This window comes from Stegodyphus dumicola, chromosome 5 (genome assembly GCF_044657685.1).
Source record: "Stegodyphus dumicola isolate Sdum_Otavi_A_Nest chromosome 5, ASM4465768v1".
Lineage (NCBI taxonomy): Eukaryota > Metazoa > Arthropoda > Arachnida > Araneae > Eresidae > Stegodyphus > Stegodyphus dumicola.
The window spans coordinates 184,980,535-184,995,200 of NC_140772.1; positions in this window are offsets into that span (position 1 = coordinate 184,980,535).

Here is a 14,666-nt window from a genome sequence, read left to right on the forward strand (position 1 = left end):
ACCGAAGATCTAATCCTGACGAGGGCATCTCTAATTTCTCAAGTTTCCGAAATTTTGGGAAAAAGTAAAGAAAAAACAAAATACCCTCTACAAGTGGCGCTCTAAAATATGGTAAATGATAATTCGTTATCACCTAAATTGGCGACTAGGTTTCCTTCTCCCAATCACAATTTAAGTGGAGGAGAATGTAAGGAATCTTCTGCTCCCTCACAGCATGCCTTTGTAAGGGTAGTTGAAAGCACTAGTCAGACATATTTGGATAGCGCTCGGGAGGCCTGGAGTTCGAATTCTGGCAAAGAGTATTGATCATGTTTCTTTTTTATTATTTCAAGTCAATAAATGTGAGTAGAAATCCAAGATCCTCAGCTGGCGAAAGTGGTAGTATCCAGAGGGGGCCTGGAAACCGGAAGCAAAGCCAACGCCATCGTTTTGGATCACATGACACCAGGAAGCCACGTTAATTTAGGTTTCCAGGCCCCTCTCGCTATTTCTCTTCCGTCAGTTCAGGATGTGGACTTGTTATTAGATTCATTTCTTGTAAATGGAGCCTATTTTTAGACCCCTAGAAGTAGTTTTTTTAAGCTTACTTCTAGGGAATTTCATATACGGGAAATGTTGTCCGTTAGTACAAAGTTTTTGTATTTTATTATTATTTATTATAATTAAAGAATTCAATGAAAATACGAATCGTTTCTCTTAACAGTATACATTTTGAGAAACTTTCATGAGAAATCTAGGAAGTTCCGAAACTAATAGCTTTATTTTTTGGACAATTCAATTTGAATATTCAAATTACTTGTGTCTTGTATTAGCAAGAGCATCACGCTGCAAATTTCTGCCCTAAAAGACAGAAATTTACTGCGAAACTTAAAATATAGTTTTTAAGTTCTTAATACTTCTTCAGAAAATGTACTTAAAATCGCATTCCATTAAACTAAATTTTATGGAATGCTTTCTGAGAAAAAATAGATTTTTCCAAAATTTATGAAGATAAAATTACGCGGAACATATAGATATAGATATAAAGGATGTTATAGCAATGATATGATTTTGAAATAGAATTACAACTATGTTTAAAATGTTATCACTGTTGCTAATTTCTATTTGCGTTTACTATGCTTTGACAATTCCTGATGGCTGAAGAACGTTAGTTCAGGAAAAACAATTATCTTCTGAAATGAAGCTGATTTCTGTTTGAATGAATATTTTAACAAACAAAATTGTCATTTTGGGTGCGAAAATAATCCACAAGAGACGCATGAAGCGTTCTTGCATTCACGAAAGGTCACTGTCACAAATGTTTTATGGCATAATGGCATCATGGGACTAATTTTTTTTTTTTCTAAACGGGAGACGAGATGCTGTTACAGTACCTAGTGAGTGACACAGATTGATGAAAACAAGTATTTTGTGCCCAGATTTGGAGGATAGTAATTCAGACAAGACAGTCCTACATTACACAACACTAATGCCACTATTGACATATTTGTGAAAGGATAATTTCAAAAAATGCAACTGCTAGTTGACCTCGCATAAGCTGGTATATAACTCTTAGATTACTTTTCGTAGTGTTATTTAAAATCAGTGGTCGATGTGAACAGACCACGAACCAAGTATTAAAAACAAACATCCAAGGCTGTATTCGTGACATAAACCCCAAGTTATACAAGCACTGTTAATTGTGTTTGGCGAATTCGCACGTGTCGAGATATCAATAAAATCAGGTCTCAAATTATACTTCAAAATAATATAAAAAGGGTAATTATTCTCAAAACGGCATTTTGAGTTGAACCACTATAAATGGAGTATAATTTTTCAAATTGCTGCCACCACGTGTAATCGCTCTATATTATATTTAAAGAAATTAAATAATGAAGAATCTGCATGAATGTACGTATGTTCCTTGCGTGGTGGAAAAAAAAAAAAAAAAAAAAAAAAAAAAAAACGGTACCTAGAGTTATCAAATTTTGAATCCTTCACCCGAACATGGCCCTTGGTATCCCGAATTTTGAGTTTCGAATTTATTTTATTATCTCTTTCATATTTTGTAAGACTTTAATGAATTTTTGATTAACAATCTCAACGATTTCATATAACGAGCACAGGCTAACAGTACGAAAAAAATATCTTTATCCCCAGCTCGCGAGACTCTATCGGAAATTCTAAAAATATGCTGTTTTTAAATATTTTGTGATGTTGCTGTCGAATTGAAATTTATGCTGTTTAATTGCGAAAAACATGATACTTAATAAATGAAGTTAACACACAAAACGTTAAAAAAAAAGCGCCTCTTTAGGTGTAATATAAAATCTGAAAACTTTCAGGTTTTTTTTTTTTTTTTTTTTTTTTTTTTTTTAAATCATACTCTTCTTATTGAAATACTTTTTTATAAATTAAAAATATATTATAAATTAAAATAAAACCCTGGAAAAAGCTATCCGATTATTATTGAACTTCAAAAAGGGATATGCCAGAGAATGAATGGAAAGAAAACCAGGTATATCTTTAATTTGCTGCTAATTACAGAGCGAAAAACATTACAAAACTGTTTATTCATAAATAATGCCTAATAAAAATTTGGTAAACGGTTTTGAAATCTTAGTATAAAGCCATTTCAAAGTTCAGTACTTAAATCTCCTTATCACTAAAATAACAACCACAAAAAGTAAAATTGTGTTGTTGAGTATAAATGAATGTGACAAAGCACTCTACAGCTTTGTGTCGTGAAGAAGGAACCACTTATGCAGTAATTTTTTATGGAAAACTTCTTACATAATTTTTGAGAAAATTTACAGATCTCGTATAGTTGGCTTGTTCCATGAGTTGTTAATGTAGAGATTAAGCTATCAAAGTATTCAGTAGATAACTCGGAAAAAAATAATACACTTTTCATATAACTCTACTTTCGGTTTTAAGTCAACTTTAAATATTACATTTATTTGTAGTACAAAGCATTAGTTCAAAAATGTATGTTAGAAGAGGGAACATTCAGAAGACTCTTTAAATATATCTTAGTCCTGTTGACATAAGAATTCAGTTTTTATGATTACTCGTATATTTTTTTAACTTAAGAGATAAAAACTGATAATGGATTAAAAAAATAAGTTTATGAAGCATATATAAAAACTATAAGTCTTTCAAACATTTGCAATGCAAAACAAGAATGAACAGTAGCGTGCATTAAGCAGTTTGTTAAATCATTAGCGTATGGTACAAAAGACGGAGCTTCGGAGGACCAAAAAAAGTGTTCCGGTTCAGCGATGATTAGAAGTAACGAGCCGCCGGACGGAACCCCGTGTCTTGCGGCGTCGATGAGGCTTCTCTCATCGGCAACCCAACACCATCAACTACCGCATTTACAGATGTAGCGGTTTGCAGTAAAGATGGTGAGTGCGATATCGTGGTCACAGAATGGCAAATGACAGACAGGCGTATGGGTCTAGAATTCTCCGCCTGAAAATTTATCACGATTTTAGCATTAACATAGAAAAACGCTGAAAATGCTCTACAAATCGTATACTAGTAAACACTGACGAAATATAAACTTAATATTTGAATGAATGCTGTTACAGTTTTAACACAAACATCACATTTCGTAAGTGTTTCAATTACTTTGACTTTAGTAACATTCATAGTTTAGCCTTCTCATTTTTTGCCTTCCATTGCATTTTGTTATGTTACTAGAGCATTTATCATCTATAAGCTCTAAGAAACGTTGCTATTGCACTCTTAATCACTCACATGACTGGCAAACTGCCAGTACCCAGCGAACACTTTTTCCCGCATATTCAGCATTATAAATTAATTTTTATTTTAAATTAAAATTAAACGACCTGAGAGAGTTAAAATTTTATTTTAAATATTATCTTTAAATGATACAATTCGTAAAACATTAAGCGCACGGAACTTATAACACATCTAGCGATATTTTTAAATATCGTATGACGTACTGTTTCTAATAACACTTAAATACTACATATTAAAAATGATACAATAGACTAATTGCATTGTAGAAACATTAGGTATTTTGGAAGCAGGAAAGATGAAAAATTAATAACACCTTCGCCGGGAATCAAACCGCGGACCTCTGGAATACCGGCTTAGCGTGCAGAAAAACTTCACCACGAAGTCACGCTAATAAGAAGGCGGGAGAAATACCTTATATACTTATTTTAAAGGGCGACTGGGGTTTTTAGGGGAGCCAATCGCCAAATCCTGGGTAAGAAGAATCATCATCCAACACCCTTTTAGTTCGGGCGCCTGTGTAAAGACATTAGGTTAATTGGAAAAACCGGAGAGATGAAAAATTAACAACACCTTCGCCAAGAATCGAACCCCGGACCTCTGGAATACCGTCCCACCGTGCAGAACCACTACACCAAGAATGCACTAAGAAGGCGGGAGAAATACTTTATAGCATTTTGAAAGTTTTATTACGTTAGTTATTTGCTTATTCAAATGAGAAGGATTGATGAAATGATTAAAAAAGAGAGCAAAATTTCGTTATTTATACCTAACTCCTTTGCATACATACAGCACAACAACCTAGAAATTATTTTCCTTTAGGATGCACTTTCTTGGAATTTATTTGAAAAAAAAAGAATGGAAGAAAAATGTAGAACAAATTGGAAAAAGTTCAATGTTTTAAATATTTCATTCACACATAAACTTGTATTTCTGTAAAGCTAAACTATCTTACCAATGTGACACAAATAGGAGCAGACGTAAGAAGCTATCAAAAATATGACCATCACAACGGATGCTAGTAATTACATTAACTGATAATAAGTGGCGTATGTTATTTCCTCAGAAATTCTGCAATTGGAATTGTATCGGAATCATCACAAAGTAACACACAACTGTGCTTATAAAACTCTGCAGGCAAGTTCCATTATATAATGAAGAGAACAATATTGATGGTAATAAATGCTGATATTCTGGAGTTTCAGTTAATACGAAAAGCTTAACTTAGCTAATAATCTGAATTGTTGCGTAGTAAACCACAAAAAAAACCCTTTTTTTTTTTTTTTTTTTTTTTTTTTTTTTTTTTCAAATTTACGAATAATTGTTTCAGTGCAATTCGAAAGGCTACCATCTCTCGATCGAAATCCATTCTTTGTTTACCTGCAGAAAAATAAAAAGAGAAAGGCTGGAAAAACTCTTTCAGATGCTTTCACGGAAACGTTAGAACATAATTCATACATGTAACCAATCACATTCTGTGTGTTCGGTGCCAATGGTCTCTACAGAATATTGCCTTAAAACAGTTAGAGCGGTATCTTTCTTGAATACTTTCTTAAATTTGTGGATAAGCAAATCCAGATTTCAGTCTAAATAACGTATTAAATGTTTTAAATTATATATATATATAAAATCTGCACACACCGAACTTCTCAATGACTAAAATATTTATTTAGTATTTACACTTTAAAAACTTTTATGTTGAAATAGGTTCTTATATAAAGTTATTTAGATGTTCTATTAGAAAATATTGATTAACCGAGTTTCCTGTAAATTCCATTTAATAATATGCAAGTTAAATTACATTATTTTCAACTAATTTTTAAAACTACTTTATGATTTAAGCACGCGACAGAAAATTTGTTTAGAATTGGAAAAAGTAATAAGAATTGTCAATAAGACGGAAATAGTAAGTTGAAGTAAATTTGAAATAATCTGTGTAAAGATGGAAAAAATCACTTAAATGGAAAATAAAATAAAAGGAAACCAATATTATAAATTTAATCTAGATTTATCGTGATAATATATTTTCCTGGCATGATGGAATTTTTTTAAATCAGACTAAAAACAATATTGCACAGAGATGGTCAAATTATAAACGAACAACTAAATTTGTTAATAAGAGCTTTAAGAATGAACGAGCTTTAGGAAAAACATTCGAAGAAAGGCATTGCTTTCAGTTCATATGTAAAAACCCCATTCTGGCGAGACTATAAGAAGCAAAATTGAATCTGCGTAAAATTTAAGAAGCTTAATCTAACGTATCGTGCGTAGAGTTGATATTCGGGAAAAAAAATCTTTTAATTCACTAGTCATATTTAATTACGGTATATTTCGAACCCGCACTTTTGATACAAAAAAATCGAAATTGACGGGTGCGCGTTATATCCGGATATAAAAATGTTTGATTTAAAAATAACGAAAAGATAAGCATACAAAAATTACAGGATTTTCGGGGCTTCACGAATTCGAAGATGGAAGCTCCCTAAATGAATCGCTTTTTAAATGATATTTTATATGACATGGTGAAGCATACAGAATTTATTATTACCAATATTTTTATGTAGAAGAAAAATATCAATACTTATGTAATTTTTTTCATATTGAAGTTTTAAATATAATGCAGTTTTCAATAGTGAAATAGAAAACGAATACATTAAAAGATTGTAATTAACACTTATATAACATTGAGAGAAGTGCATATTATTTTCAGCAAAACACAAGGAAAAGTTTAATTTATTTTCACTAAGTTCAAAATTGTAATACATTTAACAATTTCTGCATGGGAAATTTTAATACGTACAAAAAAGTAAGCTTACCTCAATTACACTTTTAATCCTTTTTTATTTTACCATAATATGTTGTACACATTTACTTAACTACTTGGTTTGATTTATTTTTAAAATTAATTTTTCTTACTTTTCATACAGTTTGTCTTTTATCCTGATAATTTTGTTAGATAAAACAACGATATATTTTTCTTTCCTGACTTTCCGCTTCTTCACATATTTTTTTCCTACATTAATTAAATATTCACATGTCGTGCATTTTTAGCAGCAAGCATTTTAATGATTATGTCAATGTCCACTGAACATGCTACGTTTCTACTGTTATTAAAATAAGACCTCTTAACCGTTCATCATCAACTCATAAACTGAATAAATATTCTAATTAAAAACATATTTGTTCATAGATACACCACACACTCTAACACTCTGTTTATGGAAAAGATTTCTAAATTCAATATTTGTGATAATGTAACTAATTATACTCAAACTTGCATACTGGCTATACTAGAAAGCATTTATACATCTATTAAAGATCATAGTTCTATTATTTTCTAGTTGCTGTATTTTATAAATTATGGAATGACACATAAATATCATTAAAAAAATTTTTTTTTAAATCATTTGAAAGGTTTCCTATTTTAACGCTGCCCAATAGGATTTGTTAAAACTTTTTACCCTTTTGCCGAGCTCAAAGTTTACCACTCTATTATTTCACTCATGCCTGCTAACCCATTTTTTAAAAATAATTTTAGTTTTACTATTAAGCATCGTTTTCTTCGCACGTATACCATATGGAATTCAAAAGCAAAATTAGAAAAATTTAAAAGCAGCAGATGCTTAGAATTCCAAATGCAGTGTTAAGTGCTGGCATACACTTTCGCTGTGTTTTTCACTTTTTCCTGAATTAATCTTATCAATGTTCAGTTTTCTTAAAAAGATAGCTCATATTTTGTTTTTGTATTTTTAATATTCACATTTCGTGCTTTAACTTTATTTGTTAAATATTATGTCTTTGCACTTACGCCACATGAAATTCAATTCAACAGCAAAATGACAAAATATTTAAAAACAGCATATCTTTAGAATTTACGATTGACAGTCTTGCGCACTGAAGACAAAAATTTTTTATTCCGTTCAGTGTTACCACTGATCGCTTTCAAATCGTTGAGTTTGTTAATCGAAAATTCGTTAAAGTTTTACAAAATATTAAATAAATAATAAAAAATATATGACTTCATTCTGTAAAAATATTCAATATTTTTAATTAGATTATGAATTAAATGAATTTTTATTATTTAAGAAGTGTTAGAACCCAAAAATCTTCAAAAAATTGTTATTTCGGATTTTGCATTTTCAAATTCTCTACACTTTTATCTTTCTAAAAATAACATTCTTTAATCTCTATGAAAATTAGAATTGCAAAAAAATCTAGTTTTAATTTGAATGCTTTGATCAATGAGGATTTTTACATAAAAACGCGTTTTTCTCCAAACGTGATTTTTTATACTCGATGTACCTTTTCTCAGGAACTACAGCTCACAGGTATCTAAAATTTTTATGGATTATTTATTAGGTTTCCTAATATTTACTGAAATGAGCTTTTTGTGATAATCCAAGAAAAAAATTAATTTTTTTTTTTTTTTTGCGTGAGAAAGTGTTACTCTAAATATTCTGTAAATATGTTTACAGAATATTCAGTAAATATATTTACAGAATATTTAGAGTAATTTACAGAATTATAATTATTTCTGTAAATTACTCTAAAATTCAAACTGTTACAAAAGCTCACTTCAGTATAATCAGATGGGTATACTTTAATTACACAAAAAATTTCAAGCGTGTATCTACAGCAGATTTTGAGAAAAGGTACATCGAAAATGGCCAATTTAACATTGTCGGTATAGGGGTTGCTGATAATCCTTAAATCAATCCGATAAAAAAATACACGATTTTTAAGAGCTGTATTTATTGCTTTCAAACAGATTAGTTTGTTAATCTACAACAGAGAGATTCAATTTGAAAGATAAATATCTTATATTTTGCTAAATGAATGAGCTGAATGAAAAGTGAAACGACGCATTTACAGTAATTTGAAGCAAAATCTCATTTCGAGACTAATAGCTCTTTTCGGAAGATAAATAGAGCTTAAGGAAGAATACATACGTAACCACTCCACGACCAATCTGAAGTGATCCTACTTTCAACATTTTTTGGAAACCTGAGAATAATGGTAACTCATTCCCGCTCTTTCCAAGAAAAATACTTAAGTAATGTATTCCAGACCAGAAGATTGGTCAGTAGTTGTTATGGAGCATCTTGTCAACAGAAACTAAGTTGGAATTGACTTCACAATTTTTTTTATATTACTTGTGAATTAATTAATTCAAAAATGTTAATAAAAGTAACCAAAATAAAATTTTTCTTTGTTGACTAAAGTAGAAATTGACTTTTTAGTACAAAGGGATTTGAATCCCGAAGGACTATTAGTTTCGTTTTGGCATTTTGCGTCGGACTCATAAATGTCGGTTCACTTTTCAAACTGTTGCCACAAAATGTTAGAGTCCTGCATTATATTTGAAGAAATTAAATAATGAAAAATCTGCATAAATGTATGTATATTTCTCGTATTGTGATAAAACAACGGTACATAGAGTCATCGAATTTTGAATAACGTAATCCTCCAACGAATATGAGCATGTGGAAGACCAAATTTGAAATTTGAAATTTATTTTATGATCGATTTCCTATTTTTTAAAACTTTGACGAATTTTTGATTAACAAACTCAAGGATTTCAAAGCGAGCAATGGCAACGTTGTGCAGAAGAAACATTTTTATCTCCAGCGCGTGAGTCTCTGTATCGGAAATTCTAAAGATATGCTCGTTTTAAAACTATTTTGCGATATTGCTGTTGCACTGGATCTTATGGTTTAAGTGCGAGGAACATGATATTTAATAAAGAAAGGTAACACACAAAATGTTAAAAAACGCCCCTTTGGACGTAATTTAAAATCTGAAACATTTCAGATTATATATATATATATATATATATATAACTTGTTCGTAATGAAATGGGAAACAAGAATCTGTCTTGCTTATTAAAAGAAATCTACAATTTGAAAATCGCACTATTTTATTGAAGAACACATACATTTTATTTGATGTATGCGGTTTCCATGTAACTTGATATTATTATCACCATAGTTCTTATATTATCTTTCTCTATAGATAAATAATGCTGTAAATATGATATTTAAAGCAAACATGTCTTTAAAGATACGTTTTGAAGCGCAGGTGTATTATAGATATTGATGCAATTAAAAAATATGCAAGCAGTATAATATTCAAATTTATTGTTTTTCAAAACTGGAACGGAACTTAAACATCTAAACTTCCTGTGTTTTTTCTTAATTAAATAATCTAATACTTTATTTTTAAACATAATATAGCATATTAGAAGTTAAAAATAATAGCTATCTGTTGGTCCTATCTACTTCTTTATAACGTACTATATTTATTATTGGTCTAATCATAAGGTTTTGCCTAAAATTGTATTGAAACTGGTTGCATTTGAAAAGTGCTGTCTTTTATAATATCAGTCTTCACTTCTGCATTTAAAGAAATTCACATACAATTTTAGAATACTGCTGGTGCGTAGATATTTTCAATATTCATAATAAATATTTATGAAAATATTTATAGGTTCTCCTCAGGTCTTATCCTATCCTTCATTCTATTAACAATTTTCACAATTCACTGCCAGATGACGTCATCGTCATTCAAAAGTAAAATGTAAGTAAAGCGAAATATAAATGTAACCACGAGCAAAAGACGATGCTAGGCACCCGTGAGCTTTTTAACATTGAATTGAATAAAGTTTTCTGCTGTTCGGTTGTTGAATTCCGTTGATTTACAATTTAGAAAGCCAACAATCCAGTTATACATAAATTTTTATCAGATAATTTCTATCAACTCTTTTTATAAAACTATTTAAGAAACTGCATATAAAGTTTTTTTTTTTTAATTAAGTTTCTCAACATTCCGAAAAGTGATATGGAGCGCAATAAGTGACTTAGAGGCTTTTTTCTATATGCTATAATTCGTTCTCTAGTCCGGAAAATGTGAAACAGATTTAAGCAAAAGGAAAGTCATTACTCAATCTTCTTTACTACGTTAGTTATATAACAGTATCGTGTTCCTAGATACGATTCCCCGAAAGTAATTATCACCATATGGGTAGTGCTTTCGCATGAGTCCAGATAGTGGAGATAAACATCTAAGCTTCTTCAGGCTGCGGATGCATAAGCATCGTTAAATGAGGAATGCCCTCTATGTCTTACATATCTCATTTTACTAAGTCATTATACTATAGTATGCCTAAGTAGAGCAAAGCCAAATATCTCGGAAGCATTTCTTTTAGCTTATTAAACAGAGATTGACTTTTAGATTCTATAAACATGGGAAACTTATTTTCAGTTATAACAAATTCTTAGTTGTGAGTGCATTTCTTCTTGTAGACGTTTAACTATATCTGAAGACGCAAAAACTTGCAATATGAATAAGATAAAAAGCTTAGTAAGAATGATTTTTTTGCCATATATTTATGATTAAAGAAAAAGCAAGAATACTTAGCATCCTTGAGCTTTTCACAAAGATTCATGCTATGTTACACATTTTATTAAAATGTTTCTTTTCAAATGTTATACTTTACATTAATTGTCCCATTACCACAGATTTTAAAAAAAGGGCTTAATAAATCAAAATATAAGTTGTGGAGAATGATTTTTTTGCCATATATTTATGATTAAAGAAAAAGCAAGAATACTTAGCATCCTTGAGCTTTTCACAAAGATTCATGCTATGTTACACATTTTATTAAAATGTTTCTTTTCAAATGTTATACTTTACATTAATTGTCCCATTACCACAGATTTTAAAAAAAGGGCTTAATAAATCAAAATATAAGTTGTGGAGTTCCATCCTTTTATCTAACACTTAAATGAGTGTGGAGGAACCTAGTAAACAGCTAAGCGAATAATGGCTTAAGTTCAGTTACAGAAACGTAAACTCGAGAAGGGTTAATTATCCTTTATTGCTCAAAAATAAGAATAAACAGTTGGCCCCTCTCTCATGGCATACAGCAAAGCCTCCACTTGGGCTTGAACTCAAAAGTAACAAATAAGAACTTAACTAAAGAGATATAGCTGAAGCTATCAAAATTCTAACTAGTTGGCCCCTAAATATCGAATTAGTTGGCAAGGCTATCAAGGGTCTGTAATACAGCCTAGTCAGAAACTCTGAGGCTCTCTCTCGAAGTCAGTGGAACTTAAATACTACTCTTACTACTCATTTGCATTAAGCGCGATTCTAAAAACACATTCTAGTAAGAAATTGTAAGCTGACATTAGGATGATTAGAAAAGGAGCTTTAACTTAAAATAACTATTAAAAACTTAGGATAAAACCTACAAGATATAGAAAACTAAAATATTTTTGAATACACATTTATCTCATCATTTTCTTTGCTCTCTTATCTATTCTGAAGACGCCCAGACGGTACCTAAGGGACAGGGTTCGAATCCCGGAGAAGACATGTGTGTTTGTAAATGTATAGTGTCAGTACGGCATGGCAACACTCTAAATATGCGGCGAGCCGAAAGTCCTCTCCTGGGGATTGGTGGAAGGGGAGAGAGGTGCGATACCTCCGGGGTGCTCTCGCTCAAAATTGGGGGTGGAAAAGTACAACCTATCTTCGGTTTAGGCTCTGGCAACCATTGTTCCATGCAATATGGACAAGACAACAAAAACAACAACATCTATTCTGAATGCGGCTATTTTTGAGAACAAAATTTTCTTAATAAATACAAGCATTCGTCATACAAGTTCACTTTTTTCCCCAAATCTTTAGAATCATCACATCTAAAAAATTGTAAAAATTAAATAGAAAAAGTATTTAAAAAATCTGAAAGGTTTCATATTTTAACGGTCGCCCAAAAACGTTTGTTAAGGTTTTTTATGCTCTCGCTGAGCTCGCAGTTTACCAGTCTGCTGTTACACTCACTCCTACTGACCCCAATTTTTTTTTCTTTTCGGATTTATTATTAAGCATCATTTTTTCGCCCTTACGTCATATACAATTAAACAGAAAAATTATGAAAATTTTAAAAGTAGCCGCATAGCAGTATACGTTTAGAGTTCCCGATGAGGCGTTAAATTAAACATACACTTTTATGTTTTTTTTTTTTTTTTTTTTTTTTTTTTTTTTTCAGTCTTTTCTCAGTACATAGCAATGTTCAGTTTCCTTACTAAGATGGCTTTATGAAACTTTTTTTTTTTCTTTTTGTCGTTAACGTTTTTCGTGCTTACTTTATTTATTAAATATCACGTTCTTGGCGCTTACGCCATAAAAAATTCGATTGAGCAGCAAAATCATAAAATATTTAAAAACAGCATATATTTAGAATTTACGATAGGCAGTCCCGTGCGCTGGTGATAAAAATGTTTTTTACCGTACATTCTTGCTACTACTCGCTTTCAATTCGTTCAGTTTGGTAATCAAATATGTGTTAAAATTTTATAAAATACGAAATAGATAATAAAACAAGTCCGAAATTCTAAATTTGGGTTTTCAGGTGCCAATGTTCGGGCAGAGGACTACGTTATTCAAAATTTGATAGCTCTAAGTACATTTTTTTCCCACAATGCGAGAAATCCAAATATATGCATTCATGGAGATTCTTCATCATTTAATGTTTTTAAAAGCTTCATTTTATTCCTATGTTTTTCGTGCTCTTCAAGTTTGCTCCTCCAAACTAGTCCTTGATGAAGAACTAAATTATTTAAAAGCAGTAGCTATTGACAAGGCCTTTTCATCCAACATTATTAATCAAGCAGTTAAAAAATTCTCATCTCAACACTCTAAAAGGCACACTCTTGTTTTAGGAGATTAAACAAATTCTGTTGTCATTCCCTTCTTTCCATCAATTAGCTATAAAGTTGCACATATTTTGCAGAAATTTAACTTTCGGGTTTTTATTCTCCCATCAATAAAATTCCGAGTTCCATACTCAAGGACCCCATTCCGGATATGAATTCCTGGGGTATTTATAGGATTCCTTGCCGGTGTGGTTTAATTTACATTGGCCAAACTAAGAGAGCCTTAAAATTTCGCGTCAAGGAACATGAGGCAGATGTTAGAAAAAAGGAAACACAGAAGTCTTCTGTTGCTCAACACTGTTGGTCCGAAAATCACACGTTCAATTTTTCTGCTGCCCAAATTATTCAAAAAACATCATCCATTGGAGAACTGGATTTTCTAGAGGCATTTCACATTCATAAAAATCTTTCTGTTCTAGTTAACGATCTTAATTCCAATCCAAATTTGCCTTCGGCCTTTAAAGAAATTACGTTTCAGTTCTTGTTTCACCAACAGATGGCGCCACTTGCTTATTATTGTCCAGGCTTTCTTATCTTATCTAATCATTATTTCCTGTCTTTTTCATTTGCGGTTTTGCAGCTGAGGATGGTGGTTCGGTAAAACCATCGAAACTAGTCCTGTGAAAATTTTGTAAATATAATGCTGACTTTTGTTGTTTGACTTCTGAATTAGAAGCTTTCAAGTTATAAAAATTGCTCAGATGCATAAATTCAAAACACACATGCCGCTTCCCCTGTTCCATGTTCATTTAGCTTACGTTCATGGGTTAGTGAAAGTCTATTAAATTATATAAATTCCTTATATTTCTGCAATTTAAGTTTGTTATAAAGGTTGTGTTGGCAGTGTCAATGATCCTGTAAATGTAAATAAAACCACAGTGGGTAAAATGTGTTCAACCGCACAAATGCTCTGAGTATGTAGCCAAAAGAATTAAGAATATTAAATGCTGTAATTGTGTAGAGACACTCAGCTAATTACAAAGATTTCTCAAAATATCAGTAAAATTAAAGAAGCAAAAAAAAAAAAAAAAAAAAAAAAAAAAAAAAAAAAAAAATCATTGAGAAGCAGTGAGGAAAACACTCCTGTGAAAGCGGCTGTCTTTAACAGTTCAAAAAAAATTCGAGTGCAATTTCTCCTGTTAGTTCGGCTGAAAACATAAGCGAATTTGAGATTTCTCTGTTAAATGATAATAAAAATTGTTC